General features: G+C 39.7%; 1 protein-coding gene across 1 annotated transcript in view; it reads left to right on the plus strand.

Moving 5' to 3' along the window:
- Positions 1 to 2,067: 2,067 nt before the first annotated feature.
- Positions 2,068 to 26,146, plus strand: part of HSD17B12 (hydroxysteroid 17-beta dehydrogenase 12) — a 225,826-nt gene continuing 201,747 nt past the window's right edge. The window contains exons 1-2 of the mRNA XM_050955464.1: positions 2,068 to 2,157; positions 19,965 to 20,051. The gene's annotated coding sequence lies outside the window, so the exon portion shown is untranslated. The remainder of the gene's footprint in view (positions 2,158 to 19,964; positions 20,052 to 26,146) is intronic.

Genomic DNA, 26,146 nt, shown 5'->3' on the forward strand with positions numbered 1-26,146 from the left:
TAATTGCTGCCCCCCAAAAGAAAAACGATTTTAAAATGTAGACCCGTGCAGATCAGCCCAGGGAAATAGACAGGAGCTGAGCAGCAAGTTGGCAGTGGAGTGCCCGACTGACGCAAGACAGGGCCTGTGGTTCAAACGTCTGCAATTTTTTTAAAAAAAGGATTATTATCTAAGATCTGAACTGTTAAAAGCCGCCAGGGTTCCCCTCCATGCACCCCTCTAGCCGGCACAGACGGGGATCCGGCTCGGAAATGACTGGTTTTGTATCTGAAAAAAAGTCTGCATTGAAGACACACAGGACCAAGAGCACAACCGAGGCAAAGAGTTAATATTTCTCCAGAGATAAAAGATATTTTGAAGCCCTGGTTGTACTTTATACGAGAGTGAAAGGCTGGTTAAGGGATAAGCAGGGAAACAAGGCGAAAGCAAAAGCACCTCTCTGTTTCCCCCGACCCCTACCTTAGCCAGGACACGTAACTGGCTTGGTGAGAACAGAGGTGGAAGAGTCACAATATCTTTCAAACAGACCTGCATATTTCCAATTGTTTGCCCTCTCCCCTTGGGAAAAATAATGTTTGTCCTTTCCAATCGCCAGGAAACCTCTGTCCAGGGCTTTATGCATGTGGGCATCTTTTAAAGGGAGAGACAAGGTTTCAGGGGGAACTTAAAAAAAAAAAGAGTGATGAGACGGATCAGCAAAGATCAGGCTATGGAAACATCTTCACCATTTGCTACCTAGCTTGGCCCAATAGAATTTAAACCAAAGGTGATTTTTGGACAGATCAGAAGCGAATGTAACTCCGAGCCACCGTGGTTTAGATTCACATCTCTTTACATTGCCAGCCAACTGTTGCTACCATTCTGGGGACTGCTGCTGCAGGAGTGTGAACGGAGACTTCTCCTCTCGGCTACATCAGGGGGCTACTCCCAGGCTTTGCTCTCCTGCGTAGAAACCAGTGAAAAAGAAAACCGGGGCATTTGTTTCTCCCCCTCCTCATTTATCTTTTGGAAGATTTCCTTTAATTAGTGGAAAGTTGGAAACTTCCATCAGCCCTGATCATTAAAACAGCAGCAGCAGCAGCAGCAGCCTTCACGCAAATGCTCGGGGGCTGCACCTTAAGAAATATTTCAAATACCCTATTCCTAAACCTGACCAACCACAAAAGCAGCTGCGGAAAGAGGCACCTTTTGGATCGATTAGATTCTCCTAACGGATTAATTTGCAGCTTCTTTTAAAGGGTTATAGTTATTGATGGTTTCCTCCGCCTCTTCCAGACAGATACCCACTTTACAACATTCCTTTCACTCCACTAAGGAACTACAAGGCCTCACTCTTATACTATACAGTATAGTCTTGTCTATTTCATTTCTCTATGAAAAGCAACAGCTAAACCCGCCCGCCAGCTCGGGCTAATGCTGGTTTTAAACTCCCTGAAGTAACGAGGTGCAGTTGCTTTAGCAAGGGAGTGGGTCGGGAGGGTTGGGGCATTCCTGACCTTTACAGCTGACTGTTTTGGATTGAAGGGTTTGCTTGATTTTATTTTTTTGAATTAATATGAGTGTTAAAGGGGAATCTGGAGAGATTCAGATCTGGCCCTAGGCAGCAAAAGTGTTTCACTCCTACATTTCATGCTACTTTTAAATGTCTGACTGATCAGAGCCCAACTCTCGCTAACACAGCCTGGGTGTCTCAGCAAAAGCTAAGGTGAGTCGGGAGGATGCGCACAATTCGTCGCAGAAAGTGAAGTTCTAAGCCTCAGGGGGTGGGGAGGGGATGTCTGCGCCTCTCCCTCGCCTTTCCCCCAAATGTTTAGCTAACGTGCTCTGAATTCACTTAACGTGCTGTCGATCCAGCAACCTTCCCTGCTGGGTGACATGGTCTTTGGGTAAGTTTCGGGCATTAGTGTCCTGTTGAACCCAGTGCAGGGAGACGAGAACTACCCCGCTGCTTCTTACTGCATAGACACAAGTTTTAAAAACCCTCTGATCTTTCAGCTCTCTTCTTTAGCCCCTCTGCGTGATGTGCAGTACACACGTGTGATGGGTGTCTGTGTCTCTCTTTCAGGCTGGCCTGGACGAGCCTCTGCTAAAGCTACTCGAAGGTTCAGGATCCTAGTCAATGGAACAAAAGGAAGACTCGAGTGCCTGTAAGACCAGGTGAGAAGCACACAACAGAAGCTACCGGCACTAGCCCAGTTATCACTAAAGGTCACATAAGCTACACAATCCCGTCATTCTAGATCCATTGGACAGATGCATCCCTGGTGTCACCCCATTGGCGTCCCGGGCGTTACATCAGCCTCATCTCATACAGCTAGCATTAGTGCTCACAGTTTTCTATGGCAGTAACAGGTGGCAGGACATGTAGGGTAGCTCAGCCTGCAGCCAGGTTACCGTTAATCAGCAGGGTCGCTATTAAAAACCAAGGGGCAGTGGAGGGATGTGTTATGGGGGCAAGCTTCCAACGTAAGTTAGTTCCAGTGACTTGTAGGGAGCCCCCTCCTCTTAATTCAGTCCAGAGTGTTTCTCATATAGAAGAAAAGAGAATTCCCTGCCTGTGTTCCACCTCTTCCTCCTAGCCCATGGCCTCTGTTTGAACGTGCCCTCAGCGTTTCCATTAACAAACCAAACCACATCCAAACGCCTCTCAGTGCCCCACAAAGTTAGAGCTGTTCGAAGCTTTAAAAGGAGCTCGAATCCCCAGTGCTCCTCCTGGAGCTCTCCTCCTCTTTGGGTTCATCTAAAGAACCAGAACCGATTCTTGTGTGCAGTACCACTCTGTTGTGTTACAGCTAATTGGGTGTGTTTCTAATGACCTCCTCTCTGTGGTTATGACAAGATGGAGTGCTGGAGGCCTACCTAGGCAGTCCTGATTAAAAACAGTACAAAGGGGGAAGAAGAAGCAGATAAATATAAAGCTGGATTTCAACTTCAGCTCAATTTCCCCTTTTTAAAAATCAAAATTAAATCAACTTTTCCATTAACTAGTAAATCCTCCTTTTGAATAATTTTCTGTATTTCCTTTTTATACAAAAACTTGCAACATATACATAATGTATACTCTTTTACTTAATTTTTCATGTAACTTTTAAACCTGTTACGTCGACCATGACCGTGGGCTAAACCCTAGCTCATCTTCTGCAAGTGGGACTTCACACAATGAATCAAGCAAGTCTTGCCCTCCTAGCAGGCCTACTTACATTATTGCTTTACAGGAGTATAGTTCCAAAATATAATAGTCTCATTCTCATTTATACTGTCACCCCCCCAAACCTGAAATGCGGCCTTAACATGAGTGCAAAGGTAATTTACAATGAGCTGGCACAACGCAGTGGGCATGTTCATAATAGAGGAGGAAAGTTTAGGTTCATGGAAAGAATTTAAGACAATAACTGAAAAAGGCTAAAATTTCTCTTATAATGTTTTCCTAAACTGCCATCAAATTGATTTGTAGAAAATCTACTATTTTGAGTAAGAAAAAACTCAGCTAGTAGCAGGAAGGAATCTTTTCATAAATTTCATACAATATTAAACAACTATCTTACCTCCTTCATTCATTAGAGAATTTCTTTTTCAACCCATATGTTAATGCTTGGTCCAAAGTCTGCAGGTATTTTGTTTTAACCATGTAGGTTTTTGATTAATGCTGAGAGAGCTGGCATGTTATTTATGTATAGATTTGTAGTCGTGATGTAGAAACATACTGGTCAGACTTATTCATGAAAAAAAAACTTATTTTCCTTCATTTACAATAAAAACCTCTTGTTCTGTTTTAACATTCTATCAGGGACAAAATATACTTGAATTATAAGTAAAAGACTCATCAATGAATAATTGTAGCAAAGTGTCTTTTAATTGACTATATTTTGAATTCTAAATCCCAGTAAAGGTGATGCAGGAAAGCTTTTTGTTAGAAGACCATTTCTGATATTCCATTTTGGCCTCTTATGTCATACAAGGCTATTATCATCACCCGTATAATATACAATTTGCTGTAACATAACAAAATGTCCTCCTTTGTAAAGGTGCCATTATGGACCAATCTCATCACAACTTTGGGGTTATCTTTTCTACATGACTGGGGACAAACATGTCTTTAGGTCACACAAGGCCTAGCATTGCTTTCCTGATATCCCTTTATTTCTGTTTTTGCAATAAACATTTCTGCATATCTAAATACAGGAGTGACAAGCAGATCATAGTAGTTAGAGAGAGAAAAGGCTTATTAGATCGTTGAGTACATACCCCTGCCAGGCCAGCATATAATCTCCCATGAAAAAGGACATATCAAATATTAAACTGTCACTACACTTAAGATTGGTAAAAAGACCCAGGAGTACATTGCAAGGATCATGGGGTGAGTGCATGTTAATTTGTGTCTGTCAGCATGCTTAATACAATTATATAAAGGCTAAGGGCCTCTGAATGCAATTTCTGCACAAGGCCTCTGAGCCTCCTGTATAACTACCACTTAGACACCTCAAGCCTCACCTGCTAAAAAACTGCTATGTAAGTAATAAACTGCATGAAATAGTGATTGACCCCCTTTTTGCCCCCTCCCCCTCATCACCAGACTTTTATTGGTATTTGAATCATTTACAGATTACCTATAGGTCAGTCCCAATTCGTTCTCTTTTAAATAGATTATTCTACTTACAATCATTTGGCTACAATGCTAATCAAGAGTTGAGTAACTATGGTGTGTGGCATGCAGATTTGTAAATAAAGGCTTTCCAAAATAGGATGCTCAGAAATTAACATTTACTATTATTATTACAATTGGGGGGAATCTTTTTTGTTGTTTTTGCAGTTTTTGATAACTTTGAATTCCTATTGAAAATCTGCTAATCTCTTATTTAATCAAGATATTTATTACATATATTTTCTCTCCGGGGACTTGTACACAAAGTCATCTTTTTGGCTTTTACACTTCTAGACATACTCCTGGTTGTTGTTTTTTCCTCCTTCAAATGAAAATATTTGTCTTTATTCTTTCTAATAGACATGAAAACCTCACCTTGTTAATAGGTAACGACCCTGCTGGGGAATGTTAAGTAGATTCTGCTGACTCACTTAGGGTGTCAGAACTGGGCTTTTTTTTTTTTTTCCTGAAAAAATATTCCCAGTGTGGCTACCACCAGTTCAGTTTCACCAGTGGAAATACTGGGGCGCAGGGCTGTATGATGCAGTGTTTAAAATACAGGGAGTCACCAATATGTTGTCTATGCTAGGGGTTTTACCATTACAATCCTTGGTTAAGCTGAACCAGTGGTAACAATGGTGGGAAATTTTAGCAAACAGTATGTTCCTGCAGATAGCTCATTAATCCCCAGTATAAGGGAGATGGAAGAGGACATAATGCATGGGCTGAGCATTCTTGAGAGAGGAACCCTGGGAGCAGCCAAGCCCGAGGAAAAGACTTGGGCTGGATTTTGTGTTGTTTCACTTTGATTTCCTTTTGTGAATAAAAACAAACCCCAGAAAGGAACTATATTCTGACCCACTGTGAGTTGTGTGGACTTTGTTTGGAGCTGAGAAGGAAAGTTGCACAGTATTTAAATGTAGACAGTCTTCTGTATAAGTGATATGGTATCCTGCAGAAAAATACACACAGGTGCATTGATGGCTAAACAAAAAATATGTTGAGTATATTTCAGTAACTTATTTTAATTCCAGGTAGTCAAAGCTGATTAGTTTATAGTAGATAGCTACAAAAATTGTCTGTGTAAATCAAACTTTTCCTCTTAAAAATCAAAACACAAAAATTGCAGTCATATATTTTACAGCAAATTCATTGGTACTGTTCTGATGGGTTGTGAAGGACAATAGAAGCTGCTTTATTAATTATTTTTTTTGCACGTATAGAAATGAATCACAGTATTAGCATGACATGAGTTTTATTTTTAATATAATCTTCCTTATCCTAGAACAAGCCTGAAATTGTAACCAGATGGTGTCCCGCCCTGCCAGAGTTGCCTCCAGCCATCAGGGTTCCAGTCCCCAGGGCAGTTAACCACAGGCAGAATTTTCAGGTGTGGTGATGATTGTGCATATCTCCACATGTACAGAAGCAGTGCCATGTACTGGGATCATTTAGGGGGAGCTGTATTGCCTCCTTGAATTAAATCACTTGATAAAAACCCCAGGAGAGCGAGAGTCCTTGTCAAGCGGTCAGCTAGTTGCAAGGTGTGACTTTCTGTGTATGCATTGTCACCACTAGGTTGTTGCATTATGAGCTCTAGTGTGCAAGCAGCCCACCCCATTGCCAAGCAGGAACACAGGAGGATTGGCAGGGGGGCAGCAGAGAAGGGAGGCAAACGTTGTACTTTTTTGTTATATTTAATTCCAGCAATTTTCCCCCTTTAAAGCTCCGCTGAGCTTCATTTGGCATTTTGAGACCCCTTATTCGCACCCTATTCTTCCCTAACCCCTCACTGATAGCAACTATACCACCCGTGAGGAGCCTAATTGGTCCTCCCAGTGCAGTCCATTTGTTAGCTAGAGGGAGACACTGAAATGGTTACTGAAAGATTTTCTTGATAACTGGGAGTAGGTGGCTACTGTTAGGCAGGTATCTTTTTAGAGGACAAAGCACTCAAGGTTGCACCAATCTCTTGGTCAAGTGGTCAGTAAGCTCTTTATTAATGATAAAGACGGGTGTGACCAGGGGAAGAATTGTTCCTTTGTCCCCTGCTGTAAGTGAGCTGTAAGTAAACAGACTAGAATAATGATATTTTAAATCAGTTAGGCTAAAGTAGGCAGAAAAATGACCCAAGGTCACTGCTGGGAAATTTTGAATGTTTTCTGCTTGCATATAAACTTTTATTGAAAGTAGAAATCAGAGAAAATATCTTCTGAGGATGTTATTTTTTAATGGACACATTTTTAAAATTGAAAGAGGAAAAGGGAAACAGATTTGCTAGATGCAAATTTCATGCAACTCTTACAAGGACCCACTGCTGCTATTTTTCCTCATGGAAGAATCCATATGCACTCAAGTTGTTCCAATTAAACCTACCTGGGGAAGGAAGGGCTTCAGGATCAGACCCCCTCCCTCCAAATACTTATACTTGTCTCTTTAGCAATACACTCTGCAGATTTGATTTCTTTACTCTAGGAAATATTAATATTTTATGACAAAGGGATCACGGACCACACCCATGAAAACGTATGTGCGTGTCGTCCATAATGCTGGAGGCACAAAAATGGAAGCCAATTTTCAAGTTGGTATCTACCTTATATGTAGGCAGAAGAAGGGAAAGTGGCCCCGAAGGAGAATGGTTGTGATCATATAGGGAATGAATGACACACAGCATCCACTCTGGAAAAAAAGGTCAGCATTTATCCAGAGAGGAAGACAGGTAAAAAAGGCCTGTTAATAATGAGGAAGGGTGGGACGAAGCAGCCAGCAGCCAATTCTAACCATTATTTAACCTCAGTGTACGGAATGTAAAGTCAGCAATGTTATTTTAACATAAGTAATCAGAGCTGCACGCATCCAGTGAAAGATACAAAAGCCAACAATGACATGTCTTTATGCCCTTGCCTTTCTCTGTCTGGAATGCCCATCTGGTGACTTCCTGACATTCTTGATGTTTGGAGGAGCTGCTCATCTCCCTTCTGACAAAATGATGCCGGTCACTCATCCTTTTCTGGTTCCTCCTTTAAATATCCTTAATTACTGTGTTGTTTTAATTTATCCCAGCGCATGGAGCTTTACAGAAAAAAGTCTAATGAGGTGCCTGCCCCGAGGAACATGCCATCTAAGGTGCCAATCCTAAACTTGGATCTGCATGGGTGGACTCTTGTTTCACATGCAAGCATTCACCTCTGCAGATCTGATTACAGGATTGAGGCCTCAGTTTGACATATAACAGAGTAATAACAACAAGCCACAAAGTGTGTTTGTGGTGAGAGTTGGAGGGGAACACGTGAGTTAAGGAAACAGGAGAGATGCCAGAAAACATGGGGTAGGGGCACATAGCTTTGGGAGGCACTGTTATTTTTGTAAAACATTTTGTAACTCTCCCATCCCCTGCAATCCAAAAAAAGTAAAGACTCGACACCTTTACATGTAGATTTATTTAAAAATCTGTCCAACATTAATTCCCAAACTCACCCTCACCAAAGCAACAACCTTCCACCATGTAGACTTATCCAGCTGCAATATGTCTGCCAGCAAAATACAGTGTGATGTAGGTGGCATAATAAATGCAACTCATCATGCTTATTTTTCATTTCTTTCCCTCTTTTTCTCCTTCCATTTTCTCCCCCCATTTCCATTTCCTGTTCCTGCTCCCTAACTCTCTTTCCTTTCACCCCATCTCTTTCCCTCTCCCTTGGCATCTTCCCCAATTTTCTGGAATGCTATTACTGGAGAGGGCCCTCAACAGATTCCTCTGTCACCCAGCTCCTCCACTTTTGTTCCCTGCAATGCATAAGATGAGCACTCATGTCAAATGCAGAATGGGAAGAGCTGGCATGCAGGGCACGAAGCACAGGAATCAGCATGAGTCTGCCCAGCAACAGCAGAAGAATCTGCCCAAGAGCTTGCTAGATGGAGTGGCCAATCTTCTTCCACATGCAGTCCATCAGAGACCAGAAGGGAGGTAGCAGGGTCTGTAGATATAGGCATGAAGGAGCTCTATGTACCGGAGGGTTTTGTACTAGTACCCATCAAAATCATTGTCTGACTACGTCCCAGGTTATTTAGATTGGCATATGCAACTGTGTGTGTTGCAAGCACCTAGCTCTCTGCAGGTAATATGACAGGTTAGAATGAATCAGCTAGCAGCAATACATTGCTGATGGCATTGAAAATGGTGATGTATATCCAGGACCTTGTGGTCTAGGGTGACCACCCAACCCTTATTTTAAGATGTATTGAAATGTATTAAAACTGATAATGTGTCATTTTAAACATTAAATTAATGTTTACGATGATTGCATTGTATACTTGAGGGCAGTAGAAATGCATACTTGAGAGAAAAATATATAATATGGTAAGGGAAACAGTGTTTCCCTAAAATGTTCCTTAGAATGTCCTTTATGTTTCATGTGGTTTTCTCTTATTCCCAACTGACAAAGGTGGTCATCCTATGCAGTCTCTATTTTGTGATAGGCTTAGGAATGCAAGGCATGAATGAAGAATCCAATGCACACATACAGAATGTATTATTATGCATCCCATTATTACATCAGTATTGATATGTGTGTATAAAATAGATATAATATTATGATAAAATTGTGGGAAAGGATCAGATTTTAACTGAATGAAGCAAGATAATTCAAAATGTAAGTCACTCATTTGTGCCCTGTGCTGATAAAGTTTGTGTTTTGTCAGGTCACCTGTTATGATCCGGGCTCCTAACACCAGGATTTACTACTAGGTTGAAATGTTTAAGTGTGATGGCAGAGATGGTGGGGCAGGGGCCCAGTTGTGAAGTTGACCCCAGCTGGGAGTTTTAAGCTCAGAGAGTGTGCAGGATCAGGCACATAGTACTGTGACCAACAACGTTCTCTTAAAGCAACCATGTCAACATCTTTTAAATCCTCATTTTGTTTAGTTTAAAAACAAAAAGAGTGTCTGGAGAAGGGCTACATGCCTTGACAGGAAAAGGCATGCTCTCCTGATTTAAAAAAAAAAATTAAAACCATTTCTTTTTCATATTAAAATATTTACGTGTGGTGTTAGAAAGCCAAACACAACAGATTTGTACTTGTAGATGAGGAGGAGGAGGCGAAAATGGCTAGTCAGTGAAAAGGACTGGCTGATTTTCACTGACCAAGCTGAGTGAAATGGGACAAGTAAAATAAATAACTTACATGGTGAGATATCATATTAGATGTATTTAATACTTTAAGTTTTGATCATCTAAGATACTATTAGCCACAAAGGTTATGATAAAAGCAGCAAAGAGTCCTGTGGCACCTTATAGACTAACTAACTGCTGCTTTTACAGATCCAGACTAACACGGCTACCCCTTTGAAAGGTTATGATAGTTTAAAAATGTGAATTTTAAGTTGATATAATAACTTTAACATAAGCTTTAATGCAGATCAGATTCCTTTTATTTGTTGGTATGTATGTGTGCTTATGTATGTATACATATAAATATTACAGGGTTGTGTGTGTGTGCGTGCGTGCGCACCCACCTCATAAAACACACACGCATAGATAATATGAATAATAAAGAAAAAATGTAATCACCTCCCCGAGAGCCAAGAGTTCTAAGAATTTTTAAAATATATACCACTTAGTCACCAGATTTCACTATATGCAAATAAAATTATAGGCAATTTCATAAATAAATATCTGTTGACTTTTTAAGGCACATCCAGTATTATTTACCCTGCAGTCAGGAACAGCATGTTTTAGTCTATTATATCTTAGTTTATAGAATTAAGCCTTTTAAAAAAATTATATAATAACCTGTTATTGGCTGTGTTTCATACAACAGATAGTCAGGATTTTTGTTTTTTGTTTGGTTTGTTTTAACCCTGTTTTTAACCAGATAGCCAGTAGAATATAGTTTCAACATGGCAGCTGTATATACTTGCAGCTAACCCCATGATACAGACCTTTATCCCCCTATTTGCAAACACTGCAGCTATTTCTCTAAATAAAGTAACTTCAGCCTGGTCCAGCAAGTGCTCACATTACCAAATGGAGTGCTAATTATTCTGAGCTGTCATATAATAGGACTCAGCCTGTCCATAATAGGACTTCTCCCAGTAGTAAGCACTGCTCTTAGAAGTAAGTGTTTGGAGGATTAGATCCTTTAAAAAAAATTACATTTTTTTCCCTTTCTCCCCTCAACCTGCATAAAAATTCCTCAACCATGTTGAAAATTAAGCTCTTGCTAAGTTTCAGTTTAATGCAAATGATCATGTTCCGAGAGTGGAGGAAGACTTTTAAATACATCACATATTGTAGGCATTTTTATTGTTATTATTTGTAACTGTTTCTGTAGAATTTAGTGCTGGTGAAAGATAGCGCATTGGCGGAGCTCAATGTTCACGTCCTCAAAAAGCCCAGCAGCAGGAGAAACTCAGGCTTCTCCTTTCCTCTTCTCCGTGCTATCCCTTGGCTATGTTCCTCAACTCTAAGTTAGAGGAACAACCTTTGTGGGTGAGTGGGGAGTTCAGTTTCCCAGGGCCTTGCTGCTGAGACTGCCTAAAAGGGCCAATTAGTGCAGCTGTGATGGAGTTTTTTTATTTGGACACTTATCCACTGGGAACTGGGCTGAGACCCACCAATCTCCTGTGCCACAGGCTGCAGATTCTTTTGTTTGTTTGTTGCTCTGATCATTCCTGGGCAAACTAGAATTTTCCCAATTTAATTTATTTTTTAAAATAAAAAGCAGGTGTCCACATGAGAGCAGAGATGCTACTTTTCAGCACTCAGGAAACTAAATATGGCCAAGTAATAATCCCTTGCAAATAGGGATCTAATCAGTGATACCCATAACAGACATGAACACAAAAGGCTTGGTAACCTGCTGAAATATATCTGTATGCATAATATAGTCATTTAACTTCACCTGTTGTTCATGGCTTATGGACCCAATTCTGATTCCACTGAAGCCATTAGCAAAGGTCCCTTAGACTTGTATTGGAACAGGATTGGCTCTATAGCAATCACTTCTTGCGCTGAAATTCAATTATTTAACCCATTTTACTATGTGTTTGCTTAATTTTCACTTATTTGATCTTTATTTATATATACACAGTAGAATACTCTTAATTTAGTCATTTCACTTGCTGTCTCAATTTAATTAGGAATCCCAGTTAAGAGAAGATATCTTTTTAAAAAACAAAATCTGACAAGGCCCGAATGAAACCACTGTACAATGTGAAAATGATATTCACTGCATTTCATCTTTATTTTTTATTGTCATCTTAATGTGTCTGCTTCTGAGTGAAAAGAACACAACTTAGAATTTCATAGCTCTATAACACCTGGTTAAACACCACTTAATCCATTTGCACCTGTTAAATATGTCCCCTAATAAGTGAAATTTTTGCTAATTTTTACTGTCCTGGGTAAACAATGGACATTCCCATTTACTGTCATTAAACTAAATCAGTCCCCTGACTCATTCTAGTTAAGGAGATTTCCTGATTAAACATGCACTGATAAAGTTGAGTATGTTGTATGTGCATCTGTGTGCACATGTGCATGTGTATGTACATGTATGCTGGTACGTGTGTATGTACAGATATTTTCACTAGCTGCAGAAGTTAACAAATAGCATAAAATAAATCTATTATCTATTTATCTGCATACAGTAGTTTCAGTAGTTTAGGAGAATGTAAAGCTGTTGAGGAAAATTGCAAGGAGCAATCATACAAACTGAAATAGTCATGCCAAAAAAGACCTGTCACAAAATCACTGACGTTCCAACAAAAAACTTTGGAATGTAATATTGCTATGCACCAAACCTTGCTCACCTAATTGATTCAAAGCCTGATCCAAAGCCCATTGAAGCCAATGGCAATCTTTCTACTGATTTAAATCGGCTTTGGTTCAGGCCCTCCAGCAGCCCCATTCATTTCAGTGAAATAAGTCATCAGTTAGGTGAGCAGGATTTGGGCCTTAATGCATATATCCAAAAGCAAAGTATTTTACACATTTGTATATATACCTCACAGTGTGTGCGTGCGCATGTACATTAGCTGTGCACACAAACATACATCCCTAGCTAGGTATGAGAAGGAACGTTACAGGGCTACAATCTCCTCACTATGCAAAAGTGTAATTTTTATCTGAGTGATGGGTGTCATGCGTGCCTCCACAAGGAAAGCATACTGTAGAGTAGTTCTTGCTGCTTTTTCTCCTGTCGCAGTTGGAATGGTTAGTCCTTGAAGGTTAGAAAGATTTTGTCGATCACCTCATATCATGTTTTTTTTTCTTGGAAACGTACTGTAATATCACAGGGACAGGTAACATGAAGTCACGAACACTTATCTGCAAAGCGTCTAACATGCCAAAGGAGAAATATTATCTGAGATAGTATATAAAGCCACTCAGGAACAAATCCTGCTTGCCTGCTTTACCTGAGCTATCCTGATGAAGCTCAATAGTTTAATTTGAATTATGGATCTAAAAATACTTCTAAGTTTCAAACCTAAATTTTTCATAGACATTACATCAAATAACCAAAACTGCATTTATATTATTATTATTATTTGTTTATTTATTTATTGGTCAAAATTTCCAGGCCAATTAGTTTTAGGAGCCTAACTTCAAGCAACCACATTTGAAATTGTTGCCTATTGTTTTTGTTCTTATTTAAAGCACCATAACTTTTCAATAAATAATTGAATATAACCTTTGCCTTAAGAATAAAAATAACTTGAATCAAATCATTCTCACCATGTTACAGTTCAGGGGTGGCCAACCTGTGGCTCTGGAGCCACATGCGGCTCTTCAGAAGTTAATATGTGGCTCCTTGTATTGGCATCGACTCTGGGGCTGGAGCTACAGGCGCCAACTTTCCAATGTGCCGAGGGGTGCTCACTGCTCAACCCCTGGCTCTGCCCCATACCCTGCCCCCACTCCACTCCAGCCCTTCCTGCCCCCTCCCCTGAGCCTGCCGTGCCCTCATTTGTCCCCCAACCCAGAGCCACCTGCGCACCAGGAAATAGCTGATTAGGAGGCTGGGGAAGGAGAGGGAGGCACTGATCGGGGGGGGGGGGGGCTGCCAGTGAGTGGGAGGTGCTGGGAGCGGAGGAGGGGAGAAACTGATGAGGGACTGCTGATGTATTACTGTGGCTCTTTGGCAATGTACACTGTTAAATTCTGGGTCCTTCTCAGGCTCAGGTTGGTCACCCCTAGTACAGTGTATTATTTTCTGGTTCCAGAGGGAGATTTAAGTTGGATATTAGGAAAAACTTTTTCACTAGGAGGGTGGTGAAGCACTGGAATGGGTTTCCTAAGGAGGTGGTGGAATCTCCTTCCTTAGAGGTTTTTAAGGCCTGGCTTGACAAAGCCCTGGCTGAGATGACTTAGTTGGGAATTGGTCCTGCTTTGAGCAGGAGGTTGGACTAGATGACCTCCTGAGGTCCCTTCCAACCCTGATAGTCTATGATTCTATGATCTTATGAACATAATTCCTGTTAGCGCCTATGGAGTTATGGGACAACCCATAAAGGAGGAAACTTTAGTCAATTCCTTTCCTTTTAGGAATATATGTTTCTACTGTTTTTTGCAGATCTGAATGGTATAAGATGCAAAAATATATATTGAGTGGAAAAAATAAAAGAACTCTGTTTATAGTGAGGTAGAATGAAAAGTGTCAATACATCCCAATATAACAATTGCATTTCTGGTTTATATGGATTTTCTGCTTAGGGTGAAACTGTACTGCGAAATCAGCTCCACTGGCATAAAGTAACTGGACTGTACATGGGATAAGTCCAAGTGATCTGGGGAGGTGATATCCAGCTCCATGCAGAGGCTAGGGCACAGGAATGGAGTGCAGCCTCTTATGTGGTTGAGATGCTAGTCCTAGGCTGCTATTCCAGCCACAGTTGCTCAGGGCATCGGGGCCACTGGATCAGTGTAAAAATAGAGCAAACATGGTTCTACACAACAGGAAGTTTTCATCATCCAGCCAACCACCCCCGCTTACCCCCCGCCCCCACCTCGATCTTGCAAATGCTTAGACACATGAACATGTACAAAGTCCCACTGAGTTCCATAGGACTACACAAGTCCATAAAGTCACTGACATACCAAAGTGTTTTCAGGATCGAGGCCCTAAGAGGACTTCACTATCCAATAGAAACAAAAAGGAAGACACCCGAAAGGAAACGAATAGAACAATCAAAACAAGGAAAGAGAATAAAACATAAATGAAATACTAAACATTTAATCTAGTGGGCTTATTCTGAAGTCAGTGGACATTCTGGATATGTGAGGAATGCAGCCTCGGTGCCTTTATTGGAAGGAATATTACAATAGTTTTATAATTTTTTTTTAAATTCAAACAAAATTGTAATGGAATCCCTGAGGATGTTATAAAGCAGTTCCTTAAGATAGGTGTTGTGTAGCAAAAGTCAGTCTTAATGGAAATTTTACTTTGTATATATTTATTCAAAGGTCCACTATATGAGCAAAAGAATGTTTTGTGAAAGACAATGTGGTAAATGGTAAGTCTGTTAGGAATGATACAAATAGAAAACCTACGTATGTAAAGGCCAAATACTTCTAATTTGCCAAATGGCATTATTTGCCATACACATGTTTCAAATAAATGAGATTATTTGTAAGAATTCACAGAGCAGAAATTGGCCCTAAGAATTAATCTTGAGTTGAATTTCTTTTTAATACTTAAAAAAAAATTATAATAAGAGTCAGAAACAAACAAAAACCTTGCTATATCGTCCTTGCCACAGCAGTTCAGCAGATTACAATTATCGGCCATAAACTACATAATGCATCCCATCTGCAAGTGATGTCTGAAACAAAACATAAAAACAATGACCATTTTGCCTTGCTCATGTGAGTACAGTCCCATTGATTTTAATAGGAGTAGAATGAGGCCCCCTGGCCTCAGAGGGACAACTCACATTTGTAAGGAAACCAGGGTTTGGCTCAATCATTCTTATTTGCAAACAAAAGTCTACAGCACATTTAGAACCAACAAGACGGGTTTAGGATGAGTTTTTCATATGAATGTAACCAAAATTAAGAAGGAAAAATAATTCCTTCGAGGTAATACTGAAAGTTGAGTGATAAACAAGCTTGGATCAGAAGAAATTTTTGTCAAAACATCAGATGTACTGCCATTTTATCACTGTTGCCTGTTAATATGAAGATTATTAAATAAAGTTTTTTTGTGCTCTTTTTTCCTGTTTTTTCCAAAATAACAGATAATTTTCTTTCTTTTCATTCTAATATGAGAAACCAATTACAAAACAATTTTGCTGATGATAGTGAATGATAAAGTTTTTTTTTCCTTGTACAAACTACTAATTAACAATTTAGCCAACTTGCCTCTATTCGTTGACCATTCTAGCTAATCTATTTTTCATTGATCATTTTCAGCTGGAGTTTCTTTCTGGGTAATATCTGTGGCAGGTTTTTACTTCCCTATAATTCTAATCTTATATATTTCTGATTAATATTTTCCTTGGAAATATTTTTTCCTTTTAAATGAGAATTTTCCCTACAAAAATTTTACATTTATTTTTCAGTACGATAAACACTTCATACTTGAGTTTATTTATTCTGAGGAATCACCTGTTGGGCATAACGATGCCAAAAGTACAAGGATGGAGTTTGAGGGCTGTGAGTAACTTTACTTTGGCAAGTAGCTTATTGAAACCCATAGGACTACTCCTATAAGTTAGTGTTTGCAGGTTTGAGGTCTTGGGTAATATATTTGGATGAAAGCAGAAGGGAATAGCTGAAGATTTTAGGCCTGATTCCTTTGATTCTAGCTCCAGATCAGGATCATCAGGAAATATAGCAGTGCATGTTGTGAAATTGGCATTGGTGCTTGGTACCGACAATATACAAATGAGGTTTGTTTGGTTGCTTTGTTTTGAGCTTAAGGTGATCACTGAGTACCTGAGATCAGATCGCAATCAAACATCTAATGTACTGAGTTACATAAACTTAGGGCTAACACTTTGTAGCATCGAGAGATTCTGATATGATTTGACTTGTTCAAGGAACATATATAAAGGAGCCTGAATCAGAAATTTGTCTGGCGTCAAAAAGATTAGTTAAAGTTGCATATTGGCCATCAATCTTTTTTCCTACCTTAATGAAACCATTGTTGTATTTATGGTGTTTTTCGTTAATACTTGTATGATTTAATATTTTTTTAAATTTTATTTCTGTTTTCCCAAACATAGGAGAAAATAAGTAACCAGATAAGGAAAAATAATGGACATGGGTCTTGATTCTGCTCCTGTTGAATTTAACGGAAGCAGGATCAGGCCAACAGAGTGTTGTAAGAAAGCAGAGGGCTGGTGTTATCTGAGACTTCATTTGAATACACAGAATATTTCACAGTCCAGAGGACAGATAACAGTATTCAGAGGTCTGTACTGTGTGCCAAAGGAATTTAAGGCCATTGTCAACAATATTAAAACACAAGCTAGGAGAAATCAATCTGTTTTTATAAGACACATTATACGAGTGTGAGATACTACGTGCATACTTAAGAAAAGGCAAATTGAAGTTGAAAAAATATAAATGGATATTAAGACGTTGCTTGTGAACAAATGGCAATTATGCAAAATAATCAAAATAAGAAGGATCAAATTTTGTTCTCAGGCACATCCATGCCTCTCCCATTGACTTACGTGTCTGAGAGAAGAATTTAGCTTTACTTACTTTTCATCCCACCTGACACCTAAACAAAGATTATCTTCTTACATTTCTGGAGTGGTTTTCATACCAAAGGATCCAAAATTGATTTACACATATATACAAAGATGGCTTCCCTATTACTGAAGTACAATTGGCCTTCAAGTTAAACAGGGTAGATATTCAACTGTAAATAGCAATAATAAATAATAGGTTAGGTTCAGATACTAACAAGGGACTTTGCTAGGTGGTGGAATTTTTTGTTGGAGACAACGGCCCATTTAAAAAAAAGAGGCTAGAAAATGCTCAAAGCTGAATATGTGTTGGAAGTGTTGCCTGTTCCTCCCACTCTTCCACATATTTCTCCTCCACTGCCCTATATACAAGACCAACCCCACTACAGAACGCTATGTCCAGTGGCTAGAACTAGGATTAGGAAACAGAACTCCGCCACTCACTGTGAGACATTGGGCAAAATGTTTAATGTCTCAGATGGCATGCAGTATTTAAATTACATGGATTTCAGCTGCATGGAAGCTTCAGTAAGCAGACATACTTTGGGTGGGCTATCGCTAGGTGTGTGGCCACTGAATCACAGATATGGATGGATGTTTACTTGTTACAAATTGTTTTCTTATCTCACTAGTATAGCCTGCTAATCCCATCTGAATGCCCAGTTACAAACTACAACTTCCAAAGATTCCTTTCCAAAATAGAGAGTTTTCTTTCTTGCCCTCCTCATTAACTATTGTTAAAGGTTCTCTGCAAAGGGAAAACATGGCCTTGCTTTGCTGCTATATGAAGGCTTGAAAGATTTTGGGGTCCCTCCCCCACATACACACATGCATTTTCCACTTATTTTAACTACTTGTTTTTACTTTAGGAAGCATCAGGAAAATCAGCTCATATTTTTCCTGAGTTCACAGGAGGTCTCCTTAAGGGACCTGGAGAAGAGAAGGGATGAAATGCTTAATCTTGAACAATGAGGGTTTTCTTCTTGCTGTTTGTTAAGAATGAAATAGATACAAGCATAAACAACAACCCAAGAGCCTTACAAATCTGAATAAAGTCTATCAATCAAGTTTCACTTACTTGGCACCTGTGTTGTAGTTGTTTGTTTATTTGAATTATTGTAGTGCCTATGAGTCTTAGACAGTGGTCCCCAACCTTTTTTGTCTGGCGAGCACCAGATGATGAGCCATGGAGGACCATGGCGGTGGACGAGCATCCGCCAAAATGCCGCCAACAAGTGGCAACATCAATATGTGGCGACGCCAAAATGCCGCCAATAAGCAGCATCATCCAGAGGCGTCACTGACGAAATATCGCCGAAAATCGGCAGCATTTTGGCAGCGACGCCTCTGGATGACGCTGCTTGTTGGTGGCATTTCAGTGGATGCTCGTCCACCAGCCAGTACATGGGCACACTTAGACGCCCCGGCGGGCACCATGGCACCCGCAGGCACTGTATTGGGGACTCCTGGTCTTAGATATAAACCAGGACCATTGTGCTAGCTACTGTACAAACACAACACAAAAAGACAAATTATAAGATTAAAAGGGCAGGGGCTAAGTATAAGACAAGAGACAAGAGCTGGATACAGATGGAAAGGGAGTAAAAGGAAACAATGAGAGAATATTTCTCAGCATGATAGGCAGTGGTGATATCATGATCCCATTAACTCTTCAGTTGCCTATAGAATCTGTCAAGAAAAAGACGGTCGACAAAAACAGAATTTCTCACATAAAAAACAAACAAAGTGGAAGGGCACTAGCTTACTGTTTTTCTTTTGGAATGCCTCTTTCATGCATTAGCTCAGATGTTTTCTTTGGTAATGGAAGCCATACTAGCTCTGAGCCAGGCTCTGCTCGGTATAGTGCTACTGTCTCCATTCTGGAATGTATCTGGTCATCAGCTTTTTCAGTCTTTAGCTCACTGCCCAGTCATTCTCTGTTTGACTCAGTTGCTGTGTTTGGTGCCTTGCCACTTTGGTTTCCTTCCCTTTCTCTTGTTTGTTGTTGAGAACACTTCCCATAACTATTCGGGCCCTCCCTAGAAATTTGCCCTTCTTGAAATAAGATGCAGCATTATTGGAGCTGGGGATATGCTGAAATGGAGCTCTATGGGCTGACATTATTAGCATAGAGAGCCCAAAGCAACCGCTATATATGATCACAACTATTAATGGCTAAATATGAAGGGATGCCATAAGCTGGATAGGAATGATGAGCTATTGTCATCACTGGTTACTATGTATGGCATGTTGCAAACAAAGCCTTTACAGGATAGAGATGTTTACAGCTATCTAAAACTTGTGAACATAAGTCAAGCTCATCCTGTGACCAAGACAGCGGTCAATAAGACCTTGAAACTGATGCCTCAGCTGCTGGTGGAGAAGCAGCTTCTGCTGCGAGATCACTAGATCATTCAAATGCTTCTAGACAGCATCAGAGGGGTAGCCGTGTTAGTCTGGATCTGTAAAAGCAGCAAAGAATCCTGTGGCACCTTATAGACTAACAGATGTTTTGGAGCATGAGCTTTCGTGGGTGAATACCACCTCGTCAGATGCATGTAGTATCTAGTATCTAGACAGCGTATCCTCCCTTTTCTCACCATGGACCACATTCTTTCCACAGGTCCCTTGATGAGGCTGCAGCTAACCCAGAGAAGGAGGGTCTTCTTCTCCTGAGTTGTTGTATCCTTCACAGCTTTTCTACTTGCAGGTGGGTGCTTCTAGCTTCTTGGATTCCCTTCTTTCTGCCAGAAGTTGTTTATGTGCAATTGTTCCTACTTGAGGCTCCCTGGAATTCCAGCACAACTATATAGTCCTTTGGCCATGTTTTGTCCTTCAAGGACATTAGCTCTCTCCCCACCATGAACTGCTAAATGTCCCTCAGCTCCTTCCTCCAGTAATTACAAATATCAAGGAAAGTGCAAGGCAGAAGGTGGGAAGGAGGAAGCATATCTGTGTGTGTAGGTATATATACACTGTATAAAATAGATAATCTATAATTGTTTAATTACTGATAAAGTGCAATACATATTCCAGGATATGTCTAATAAATGTAGTGTATCTGCATACACCTGAACATGATCATTTGCACGTGCACTGGTCAAATAAGTCCCACATTTTATCTTCCTTATAATTGAATTAGAATTGCAGAAACTGGAGATCAAAAAGACCTTTTAGATTATTTCTCCATAATCTGGGTAGGGTAGGATTGTTCTTTACAGTCTATTCTTCATAGATTTTCCCAAGACCAGTCTTAATTTAACCAAGCTATGGAACCTCTGCCACCTTGCTAGGGATACTGTGCAGAGACTGCTAGATCTGACTCTTTCAGAAATGTTGCATGTTGTCCAGCCTGAATGTTCCCTCTTTATAATGGATGGAGAACATCTTTCTAATTGTAAATAGCTCTTATCTTCACTACCCAGTTCCCTCTACGAAATGCAGCACAAGCTGTCCAGCCTTGTGACCTAATGATGATTAATGGTCTGCACTGCCATGCAGTAGGCCCAGATTTTGTTTGCCTTCCCAGTTCCTTGCTTTCTGGGTTGGGAGTGCAATGGAGAGACAGTGCCTGGCATTGCTGAACAATGACTTCTCTAGCCGACTTAATGTTGTTGGGCTTTCTAAGGGCACTCTCTTCAGTTATCCTCAACCATAAAGGTGGTGATTTTGACTGGAGGAGGAAGCAGTTTGCAGGTGAGAATAATGGTGGGGAGTTGTTTTAAAACCTGAAGAACCTCATGTCCCAGCAGTGGCACCAAAGATCTATTTTCTGACACCCTCCCATACCTGCCTCCCCCAACCCCCTAACAGAACATTGTTATTTTTGTTGGTTCCATGGAAATAATTCTACCTCTCACTGTTGCAGAGCCAACAGAAGTTAATCAGCTCAGAGCTGTGTTTATGCCCTTGTTGTTGGTATGTTAACAGGGAAGTGAACAATGAGAACCAGGTGCAGATTTTCAAAACTGTCTAGGGGATTAAGGTTACTAGGAGTTGTGTGTTTATGAAAATCTCAGCCCCAGTGTTTTTTAAAACCTTTAATGAAGAGAGACCTGCTGCATTGGAGATCTGCTCATTGAGTGGTATCCATGCTCTGGCACCATCCACCTCTAGGAACTATATCTTTGTGTCCAAATCTTGCAGTTGACTGAGCCATTTTGGGGTGGCTCTTAGAGGTGGCAGGAGGGTAGAGGTTGATCTTGCTCTACCTGGACCACTTACCTCCATTCATCCTATCCAGGGGCTGAACAGTCCTTTCCTCCACCAAGGGTTTTTAAGGACTAGAATTCTATTGGTTTGTTATTTTAGTCTGATTGAATTGCTTGCACGCTGCCTCCCCAAAAGTGAGGAAAGGATACTTTATAAATATTATTGTATTTAATTAATTAAAGCCAGCTCCCTTAGTAATGTAGTAGGGGAAAGCAAAGGTAGAGAGAATGATCAATAAGGGGAAAAAAGATATATGGGAGCCCAATCCAGTAGCCAGATTCACTAATAGATCCTGTTGCCAGAGTCACTGTGGCCAGATTCAATAATAGTAGTGCAGGGAATCATAAATTATATGCACGCCTGCACAAATCCAAGTGGGGAATTCAACACATGGGAAGGCAAATGGTGGAACCACTGCTGCCTCCCCTCAGATTTTTTGCAGCTCTGGTTTACAACCATGTTCCATAGGAATCCCGCAGCAGAGGTAGTTGAAAGGATGCTCTAGATCAATACATTTCTCATCCTCCTTGGTCAGCCGTTCTCAATTCTGTGCTGCTCTTGTCCCCTAATGGCCTCCTGCACATGGGAGATTACAATAGTTTGGCATCCCTGCTTGTTGGACCTGCTCCCTCAGTTGACCTATTTATACCCGTGTAAGCTCTGGTTGAATTCAGCCTATTCAATTCAATGGGAATTCTGTGTCCCAAGTGGCTTCAGGTTGGGCCATTTACCTGCACAGTTTAAGGAGGGTTATTGCTAACCAGGGAGAACTGGTTTCCTTTTACCGATTATTTTACTAACTGAGAGACTGTTTCTTTTAAATTATTATGATGATTATTAATATTTTACAAAGCTACAGGTAGAAGTAGTCAGTGAAACAAATTATATATATGTATTAAGCAGACACTGACATGTCTCTGAGGGAAATTAAAGATGAGACCACGCAGTGTAGGTTAATGATCATCTATTAGGATTTTGTTGACTCATCTTTTGTATGTCCATTCATGGAGACATTTTGGATGGGTAAATAAAGCGTAGATAAATGTCAATAATATTTTTGCTGTTCCAAGGTTTCATGTTGGGGTGATATTTGTACAAATTATATTGTGACCCAAATTCTACTTGCTTTACTCACGCAAGTTATCCCATTTAATTCAATGAGTGAGTAAGGCAAATAAGATTTGGCTCTACATAATGACAAATTGATAGTTTGGAAGAAGCTCAGAAGAAAGCTATAGCCTTAATTTCCATTGTGTATTTGTGGAGAATCTTCCATTCACATGGACTTAATTTACTCTTGAGATCAATAAGAGCTCTGTTGGGAGATCTGAGGCAGAATATGGCCCTACATTTGTAATATTTCCCCTCCACTCAATCAGTTGATTGAAAATAAACTCCTGTTGGGATTAAACAATATTTGGGGTAATTTCTGCCCTGTGATACATATACTGGGCTCCCATTGAGTACAGAGGATGTCAGGATGTCATGGATACATAGCCATGAAAGTATTTTTATTAATAATACTACAAAGTTTTAGCAAATATGTATTCATCTGGGAGTCCATATCTGTTGGAAGTGATTCTGTCAATGGAAGTTAGTGTACAGAGATTGGAAAACACCAAAACAAATAAAAGTGAACTTTTGTTTGAATACCTATTTGCTTTGGTGGTATTTGAGACCCACTTAATCACTTTCCACACGTATGCATGAAGATGATATTTTGTTTGTGGAAAAGAAGTGTTGCATATACTCATGCAAATATGTATCTACCTGAGTGCCTAAACTGGAACTCTTCATGCAGCCACCCTGAAAGCTCCTTGGTGAGTGGGAGTTATCCAGTCAGACAGCAGAAGCAATGTCATGTGACTTGGGTAACAAATCGCAATGTGAATATCAAATCGGCAATACTGAATTCTCAAAATACTCAAAGCAATTGTCTTGGCAAATTGTTTGTGCACAACTTTGTACGCTGACATATGTTGGCATTAACCATTCATTAAATAATCTGTAAAAATATGTCTGTTCATTAATAATTCATGAAAAATAGCAGGCTAAATACATCCAATAAATTGTGTGTGGCAAATAGCTTGCCAGCTACAAATATAAAACCTATGAATCCCACTACAAATGTTTAAGTTCCATAACTCATCAGACAATGTTTATCAAGAGATGCAGATCTCCCCAGTTCTTCACTCACAAAGGCCTGGAAACTAGAAATGCAGCCACGGTTTTAAAAAATAATTTGGCAGTTCAATTCCAGACAAGAAATTTGCAGAAGGCCCTTTTCTCAATGGCTGGAACCAAAAACCCAGTTCCAAACATTTCCTCACTTCAATGCGTTCAAAATTTGGATCATGATCTGAATTTTGAAGCATGAAGCCATCACTAAAATTAATTTGTTTCTGCATTTGCAGTCAAGGCCCATTTGAATGTGCATGGGTCAATACAGTATGCAAGAGGAATAATATATAATCAATTATATCTTTCACCACTGTGATTAGTTTAAGGATATCCGGTGACTCCAAAAAGTGTGGAAGTGGAGCCAGTTTGGTTTGTCAACAGGTCTCATGCTTCCAATTACCTAATCTATAGTATTTATAGCATGCCACTGTCTGCATAATATGCTCAGCATGGACCAAGAGCCGTACAAGTTTTGCCTAAGTGTGACCTTCTTTAGAAGTCAGAGGCATGTTTAATATCTGTGACCCACTCAACCTTTTCCTTCTCTGCTGAGAGTGCCAACAGCAGGGCTAATCTATGTATGTGTTTAGTGATGTGGTCAATTGTCTATTGGTGAATGGACTGAGACTGCCAGACTCATTTCACACAGAAGATGTAAACATCCTTCACAGTCTCTAGGCACTGCCAGCTTTGGCTGGATTCAAAGCAGTGACCTAACTGTCCTACATACAGAAACTTTCACTTCAAGGTCACTGGTTCAAATTCACTTCAGGCCATTGGTGACAAAATAGTACGCCAGCCCTTCATCCTCCCCTCTTTTGTTTTATAATATAATGTTCAAATGATCCCATTTAAACTTTAACTATTTTTTGTTTAAAATCCAATATCTAAAACAGCCATAATATTATTAAAACCATATGTTATTAGTACTAATATGTCTGCAGGATCTCAATAATTATATGACTGTAAGACATTAATAGCACCAATATCCCTCTGCTATATTGATTCTATACTATGTGGTATACAGCAACATTAATACAATTTTCTATGTCAGTTGCCCATCGATTGGACTTTTCAGAAACCAATTGATTACAAAAATAAAATAAAAATACTTCCTTTTTGTATTTGTATACACTTGAAGGATTTTGAAACCTTTTGCATTCAAGGCAAGTTAGATGGAAATACAGCAAAAGCCATTTTCCCATAGAGGTACATCACAAACTACTTGTTCATTTTTCTGTCAGTTGCATCCATCCATAGCTAAAAAGGGGACAATGAAGGGAGTTATGTCCAAACTTAGATTTCTCTTTTAAAAGAAATTTTACAAAACTGTAGATGAATAGAAATATTTTAATAAAATTTTTCCAAAAAATTAATGGGAACAGTTTTTTTAAGTCAGCTTTCCCTTAAGTTGTTTGATCCAAACACAAATAGCCCTGTGGTAGTATCAAAGAATCAGAAAGTGAATTTGGCTAAAAATAATAAATGAATCTGTCCATTCTAGCTTTGCTGTTTGCACTGAGGGAGGTGCAGAAAGTGAACAATGGGCAGGAATGGTGACATGTGCATGAGACGATTTCATTCAGAAAATGTTTACAGAATCTAAAATGTGATCAATAGCAGAGAAAAGGAATTTGTGTTTTAACCGAGCCATGTCCCTTTAAGAACAAATTGTTTCAATGCCTTTTTTTATACGTGCAATGATGAGACGGTTTGGAGGACACACTGGGAATGTTGATGTTGCTGGTCCGAAACATTCATCCTTTTGTCCCTGTCATGCTCTGTCTCTGTGCTACATGGTATAGTGCACCTGGCAACATTATCAAGGGTACTTCTAATTTTTAGAGGACTAAGGGCCAATGCTCTTCTCATTTCAATCAATGGGAATCATGCCATTGATTTCTATGAGTTCAGTATCTTGCCCTATTTTTCCAGGGTTCATTTCTAAAAGAAACAATAACTTCTCAAGTATCATGATCTGTTTTGGGGAGTGTTTATGGTAATCATACCAGATTGTTGGGGGGGTTGTATTTTTTTATTGTTATTGTTAATTTTAATTAAAAAGGAAATCAAATTACTCTCAAGATTATGTTCATACAAATCTGCTAAATGATGAGATAAAGTTATTAAGATTGAACTTAAGTGCACATACATATTTTCAAATATTATCAAAAATATATAACTACAATTTGGTGACCATGGAAAGATTCCAGTTTGAACAGAAACTTGACTCCTTCAGTCATTGATCTTAAATCTGCTTCTAGAATGCCTTGACCAGGACTGAAAAACGCATTGCTTTCTCGCTGATTCAGCAGGTCTTGCAGAATCCTTACCCCTGTTAGTATAGTAAACGTCTTGAACAGATTTCTCCTTGATTTCCCCAGCAGATCTTCTCAAAGACTCCTCAAGCCT

Source organism: Gopherus flavomarginatus, chromosome 5 (assembly GCF_025201925.1).
Source record: "Gopherus flavomarginatus isolate rGopFla2 chromosome 5, rGopFla2.mat.asm, whole genome shotgun sequence".
In the NCBI taxonomy this organism is placed as follows: Eukaryota; Metazoa; Chordata; order Testudines; family Testudinidae; genus Gopherus; species Gopherus flavomarginatus.